The sequence below is a fragment of the Sciurus carolinensis genome, unplaced genomic scaffold, assembly GCF_902686445.1.
Source record: "Sciurus carolinensis unplaced genomic scaffold, mSciCar1.2, whole genome shotgun sequence".
NCBI lineage: Eukaryota > Metazoa > Chordata > Mammalia > Rodentia > Sciuridae > Sciurus > Sciurus carolinensis.
In genome coordinates this window covers 466,035-474,131 of record NW_025920187.1, presented here as the reverse complement: position 1 = coordinate 474,131, position 8,097 = coordinate 466,035, and positions in this window count along the sequence as shown.

The following is an 8,097-nucleotide window of genomic DNA, read 5'->3' as shown; positions in this document are numbered from 1 at the left end:
TCTCAGGGGCTTTGCTCCCTGGACTTATCTTGTACTCCTAGGAGTCTCTTTAGAAATCCCAACATCTGCCCGTGGGATTTCCTGAACTCAACCCCATTGGGAAACCCATCCTGACCTTCACATCCCACACATAATTCATGCCCCTCCTCTTATCCAATTCTCTTTCTCCCTCTTTCTGGAATCCATCTTAGTCTTTTCCCATTTGGATACATCTTCCTCTCCTCTTTCTCTCCCACATGTCTCCTAACACTTCCATTCCAATCCTCCCATGTTTGCTGTCTTTCCCTTTCACAGCCTCACTCTTAATCTTTCACATTTTAGGACCCAAGAAGCACCATAGAGAAGGTCTGTCATTCCTGGGAAAGAAGTTAAATCCAGAAGAACTGGATTCAGTCCTCACCAAAATAGCTCCTTCCACGTCATGAAACTAAACAAGATGTCCAATTATGAAATATTACCTGAAACTTTCTCATTGACAAGGAAAGGTAAATGCTCTGGTTTCAAACTGCATGAAAATACACGAAGGGCACTCTTGTCTTTACCACCTGGCACTAAGAGAGAAGGTGTTTGACCATATCAACTTTAATCATTTATGGCCCATTCCATGTCTTTATGGAAAATATGTTTCCATGGTACTAATTCTCACTTCAGGTACCTGTTGAAAGTAGATTCTGTGTTGGAGAGAAGGGCAGTTTTGGAGATGGTCATATCTGGGCTACTCCACTGCCGACTTACCATAGAGACCTTACCTAAAGAAAGAGATACCCGAAGAAAGACCAAATCAGAGAAGGTAGAGAGGAAGTTATTTGCTAAGAGACATTGTAAGGCCTCCTTCCTGTGAGGAAAGATGAATCACATCAACACCCTTGGATTCAGGCCTATTGAAAATGTCTAGTGCATGTGATGGCGGAAACTGTTTTTCCAAAATTCCTCCAGTTCTCATGTATCTGGAAGGGTGAACCATGGCATAAATCTACCAAATGCTTCAAAAGATACTCAAGAGGTCAGGATTCCTAACACAGAGTACCTGGAGCACAGAGGGATGAAACAGAGAATTGGGCTGTGGATGTTGCTCAGTGGGAGAGCACAGCCCAGCAGAAGAAATCAGTGAAGATTGTCTGATAATGAAGGTAACAATGAACATGGGAGTAAGAATGAGTGTTTATAGGACAGCAGCCACATGTTAGACATTCTGCTACTTTATATTCACATGAGTATAGCGTATACATGCATAGAATATATTAGTTTAGATATTTTATATTTTGTTAATTAACTTTGTCTACTCTGTGAAAATTAATTTACATGATACATAAAATAATACTGTGATCACATCAGTGAGGATATGTTTTTTGGGCATATCTTTAGCTTCCATTCCACCCTACCACTTTCATACTGGGTAATGATTTCAGGGCTTTTTAAAATTCCTGTCTATAAAACAGGATATTGTGCAGGTATGCTACTCATTCCTTATTATTTCTTTCAACCGTTATGTATTGGGTGTGCACTATTGTCGGGCTCCTCTCTGCACGTCCCGTGTGGAGGAGGAAAGGGTTGACTGCCAGAGGAGGATTTTGGCTATTTTTCTATTAACCAAAAAACTTATATACTCAATAAACTCATGAGAGCCAATACTCTTTTTATGAGAGGGGGTGTGGCGGGCCTGGATACCTACTCTGGTCTCTTTACAACAACCAAGTCGCCCAATTCTCCTTTATTTATAAAATGCAGGTAAAAGGGAGCAAGGACTAGGAGAAGCTTCTTCTGTGATGGACAGGATAGGGTGGAGTTAGGGGAGCCATCCTCTTAGGGGGAAAATTCCAGAAGGAGACAGGGAACCACTCCCACCCAGTGACATATTCTTCCCGGCAGTTCCTAGAAGCCAGGCCTCTGCATCACATGGCTCAACCTAGTCTGATTCAGCTAAATAATGATGGCTTCCCCCATCTCCCCCCTTTTAATATTTTAAAATGCAAATGATGGGCAGTTATGATGAGGCTCCAGATCTTGATTCTGAGAACAACTCCAAGGTCCTGGCTCTTGGTTCTGAGGGTATGGTAACCTATCACCATGACACAAAAATAATTAGTAGCAAACATATTATTCCAATACTTTTCAGTTTAGGAAATATCTGATCAACCAGGAATGCAAAGTCCATGAGATCAATCCTATCTTATGAATATCCTGCACATGGTGATATGATTTTACAAAGTCTAGGCTATTATTAATGCCATGTCAAATGTCCATTAGATGATACTTAATTATGTCTTAGTCCCATTGGGAAGTATGATATTTAGTTGTAAAAACATGCATGCTTACACTCATTATAGCATTTAAGCTTAAATCTGACAGTGAAATGCTCATCACTGATATTTGAAATAGTAGCTGTTAAAGCATTCAAGTTAACTTAATCATTCTATCAATACTTAACTTTCAGGGGCTAGCATCTTAAAAGAACAATCATGCCCCTAGATATAATGAATGTGGGAACAATTAGAAACCTAAAGAATACATTAAAATATATATGAACCAAATTATCATCAAAGAAACAACTTTATATCTGATCTTATTTTTATATTCTGAAAATAGTTTTAAACAACTCATTTATTTACCTAGTTCCTTATATCTTTCTTAGCATTAAAGATTTAGATCAAACATGGCTGCTTGTAAATTACTTTTAAGAAGTAAAAGTGAAACATTTAGTGGCAATGTGGCCATGTTAGACCTTGCTGGCTTTGAATCTTCTAGAGGAAAATATTTTGATATAACTGTCTTCCATCAATTTTTTAAGGTCAACCCAAAAACATATCCACCACCTTTAGAAATAAGATGTAGCACTGGCAAGACATTTGTATATTTTATCCTTTTAGGAAAAGTGTCAAATTCTATCACAAAACAATTAAGGCAGTAAAATATTGGTGTATGTTTCATAGAAATGACTAGCTTTACATGAGAAAGTCCCATTCTAATAACTGAACATACAATCCTAAGTTTCAAGGGCCAGTACAATTGACTGGCCTAGGTATTCCTTAAGCTGTTTTGTTCTTAAAAGTCACATCTAGACAGTCAGAGTCTATCATGGGACCAGAATATAGACAAGTTTCCATTGCAGGCAGTATAGTCAAATCCAGTCATGTGGATGGGTGTGTAATGTGAGTATCTATGAAACCGCCCATCATATGAATACTATCAGTAAACACAGATTGATTCTCCAGGCCACATCGTTGGATGCATTAAAGGTAGATCTGAGAAATGGGCCCAACCAATTTCCCATATATTTTACTTACCTGAGATCTCAATAGAGCTAACATATAAATATTGTGATTGGAGATTTAAGATCTCCTTATTGTAAAACCTGGTGCATTCTTTTCTTCCATGTGTCACTCAGCAGTGGTGAACCTCCTAATATCATAATTCTTAAACAATGTATTTTGAAATTAAGTGTGTTTACATAGGAATCTGTTTCCCTCTTTTTATTTTCATTTATTTGTAGAAAAAGATTGCTATAAACTGGAGCATTATTAACTTTAAATTGTAGACAATGGTCTAGCATTGTACAAATATTTAAACCATAAGAAGTGACTTAATAAATATTTATATTTGGCCAGGAAGATTGATAAAAGTTACCTACTGTTAAAGTCAATGTTATAAGTTGAAAAGGGCATTACAATAAAAGAAAAAAAGCCCAGTTTCCACCAAATATAGGATTTGATTTTGTCATAGATAGTGGACTGGGTTACAAAACTATAAAATGCAGTCAGTACAGACATTGAAAATTAGTCTCATGACCTGTGTATTCATAGATAATGACCTTATTATTCTAAATTAACAAACTATTAGAATTGTTACTGTCAGGATAGCGATTTAATAAACTTTTTAAAATTCTTAAAATTTATGTCATTGATTTAACAATTGTGTTTTTTTAATTTATTTTTATTGTACACAAATGGGATACATACTGTTTCTCTGTACATGAAGTAAAGGCATTTTGTGTAGTCATACTTTTACATAGGGTATGATGTTTGATTCATTCTGTTATTTTTTCCTCCCCCCCCCAATCCTCTCACCCCTCTTTTCCCTCTATACAGTCCCTCCTTCCTCCATTCTTACCTCCCTCCTACCCCCCACTATGTGTCATCATCCGCTTATCAGTGAGATCATTCGTCCTTTGTTTTTTTTGAGATTGGCTTATCTCACTTAGCATGATATTCTCCAATATCAAGAATACAAGCAACAACAGGTGTTGGCGAGGATGTGGGGGAAAAGGCACATTCATACATTGTTGGTGGGGTTGCAAATTAGTGGAGTCACTCTGGAAAGCAGTGTGGAGATTCCTTAGAAAACTTGGAATGGACCCACCATTTGACCCAGCTATCCCACTCCTTGGCCAATACCCAAAGGACTTAAAATCAGCATATTACAGAGATACAGCCACATCAATGTTCATAGCTGCTCAGTTCACAATAGCCAGACTGTGGAACCAACCTAGATGTCCTTCAATTAATGAATGGATAAACAATTGTGTTTTAAGGAATCTTATGGAAAGACAATCTCTATGTATAGAGATATAGTTGTATGAATATCTTTTAATAACCTCATTTTTAAAGTAGGAAAACTAATCCAAATGTCTGACATAGGGTTTTGGATAATTGAACTACATGACAAAAACCTGACATTAAAAGTAATGTTGTAAAAGAATACTAATTATGTGTAATCTAAAACAATGTTATAAGCTTTAAAATTAACAATATAATTCTGTATGTACAAAATATGTATATCTCTGAGCTTATGTATGAAAAGCAGTTTAGAAGATGTAGTAAATGTTAATAACAGTTGTTAGAACCTCAAAAACATTTCTTTTTATGTATACTTAATTTTTCTTAAGTAGGCTCTTGACAAAATCTAGAGAATGTACCTTAATTTTGAAACCATCTTTAGCCTCTTTATCTGAATATTATTTTACAAAATTTCCTTGTATAATTCTTTGGATTAATATAAATTAAGTAGCATAATCTAATATCGCATCTGAAAACATGAAACAGACAAGCCAAGAGCTTTCATTCCCCCCTTTGGGGAAGGTGTCAAAATACTTCCATATCTCATATTGTTAGACTTTAAATAAGTCAGTATCCCTTGAATGTCTTCTAAAAAATATAGCTAAGTTTACTTCTTAGTGTAGAGAGTAATATAAAAAGTGTATAACTTATATTCATTTAATTTTGAAATATTAAATCAGATAACAAATTTTTTAATTTATTTGTTATTATTTTAGAAGTTTGCAAGAGACCATTATTGAAAAAACTTCAGTTTGGGGAGCATCAACTTAATAACATGTCCCTGTAAATCTAATATTTTAAAGACTTTTATATCTGGAAAACAAGAATATAATTAACATAATAAGTCAGTATTAATTACTATGCTTAATTAAAATATAGCCCTTGATGTTTTCATATTAATCTTTTAAAGAGAAATATGAAATTTGGAATGCAAGGTGGTATTTTAAAATAACAGCAATTGTTTAACCAAATTGTAGAAACCATAATATCTTTGAAATTAGCCTCTTTTTTAAATATAAATTCAACAGGCATAAGAAATTATTTTATCGGAATGAGAAATTAATGTTTTAAGTATATTCATTTTCTTCTATCCTTCAGTTAGAAGGTTCAATTATATTTGTAAATAGCTTCTATGATAGAAACAATAGAATCTATAATAGAATTTAAAGAATAAAAAATTTTCAATAACCTTAGCTGATTGTTTAGTTATATACAGCCAATAATTACATAAATAGTCAATTATATATAGCCAATGTAATGCTATGTCAATCTTTTGAAAATTATTGTGTACAAATTTTGTTTTAATCTATTCAACATATTATAGTCTTTCATTTTATCAGGTGAAAAAAAATTTTTTAGACACTTACATATCACACCTGATAGTTAAAGTATGTTGGTTCTCAATGAGAACATAGAGAATAAAGGAATTTTAGATCTTCTTTATATTAACAAAATTACAAATATGACTAATGTTTAAATATATTTTAATTAAGAGTATCTGATGTTTTCATATTTAGTAGACAAGGTTCCAATCGATAATCTTTTAGCATCTCATTCTTATAAATCAATTAGTATCTCCTGTGATAAAAGCTTAATTAATTTTATTTACCTCAAATTAAATTTGTTTATTCTTCATTGCAAGTCAAGATATTAAATAAATGTAAATAATAATATTAATAATTTCTTTCCTGTTTAAAAAAATCATTAGAAACAAGGGATATAGATCTTAAATATTGTAGAATTTAGCAATTTTATTATTTATTTGACCACCTAGAAGAATGTGAATTAATTAAAAAACATTTTTGCCTGGAAAAATGTGAGTTAATAGGTATAAATAAGCCTTTTTAATTTTTAATTGTTTACCCAATATATATTAAAACTCATTAATTCAAGTGAATTAAAATTACATGGATTCATTTTTATTTTAATTTAAAATGTGAGCATGCTCATTGAACTGTAAGTTTTGAAATGCAAATATAGTCATTGTTGTAAGCTCCAGGGTGAGGGCTGGTGACCAAAGAGAAGCAGACAGAAATGGCCAAAGCAAGCTCTGTTGGAATTTGACTCTTGGGCAAGATTCCCAGCCCTCCAGGGTACAGGTCAGGGTGGAGAGCCAGAGAAAATCGCACGTGACCCCAGCTGCCCAGGTTCTTTATAGGCCAGAATAGACAGGAGGTCCTGACAGGAGGGTCAGTGGGGTTTACCTGTGCATTTGATTGGCTGCTCTTTGGCTCACTGCCCACTGCCTTAGTTGTTCTACTCCCTCCCATGCAGCCACTTAAGTCCCAACCTAACATCCCAACCTTTTTTGGTGATATAGGGCACCGAAGTCCATCTGGCTACTTCCTGCATGTTAGGGGGCATCATTGGGAAAGAAAGGTTTGGGTACTAGGATGATGAGGAGGCAACTATAAGAGTGTAGGAGCATCTGGTTGTATGTCACCCTGGCAACCTCACTCATATGGTTCTGAGCAACTCTGAGAAGACAGGGAGTACTTGTTAGTAGGAGACCTATCACTGACATGGGAGTAAGGATAGGGGTCAGCCAGGTGACAAGAGTAGAATTCAGTCACCCTGGTCAAGGGTCATTTGATTCTTGTTGCACAGTCTTTCATTTAGACGTCTGAGAATTTCAACATTTTTCCATCAGCCCAGTTTCATTAACATAGTAGCAGCATTCTTCTCTTAAGAACAGATATGTTCACCCTTTGTCTGCTGTCAGATCCAGGGCTCGACAGTTCTGCAAGGAAACTTGAGCAATAGATGTTATTCATCTTTGCAGGGATGTCAGGGGGGCAGCAGATTCCTCTACTGCCTTCTGGAGTTTCTGTTCCAGCTTTTGGATGGCAGTGACTGCATGACCAAGTCCTCTTGTTGGAATAACCTGTGTTTAGTAGAGATCCCTATGTTTCTGTGATTTAGGGCTAGATAATCACACTAGCAAGCATAGATTAAGCCTACCTGTGTAGCTTAGGAGGATCTGTAGGCCTTAAACTGACCAAAAATTCCTACTCTAGCAGTTTCTCTTGATAGTTATCAGTTGGTATTTATTCTACGGGGCTAACACAAGTGTACATCTTCAGTTACATCAACTATTATTTCTTTTAAATGCCCAAGAATGGCTATATTTTGGCTTTAACTGTTTTGCTAGGTGTTTAAGACCAAGCTGGTCAAATTGACCTGTTCCTGTCTGTTAAGAGTCAGCTGAGTTCCCACAGAGGTCACTCATGGGGAACTTAAAAGCAGTTTCTTAACTCTTTTAGTGCCATTCACTAGGCAGGGTCTCCCTGATGAGGTGTCTTCCCTGGGAAGCATCAGGGGTGTCAATGACCCTCCTCTGCAGCAGGTGTGCTGATGGCTTTTTATCTTCCAGTGGCCTCATCAATCTCCCTAATCAGGAGGTCATGTGGCCCAGAGTTGCAAAACTCCTTAGAGAGGTTCTCTTGATCCCTGGATTCAGGCTGACTCTGAGGGCAAGAGCCAAATACTGGTTTTGGTCTCTGTATTTTAATCTCAATCTCTAAGTTTGATCTTAAACATCCAG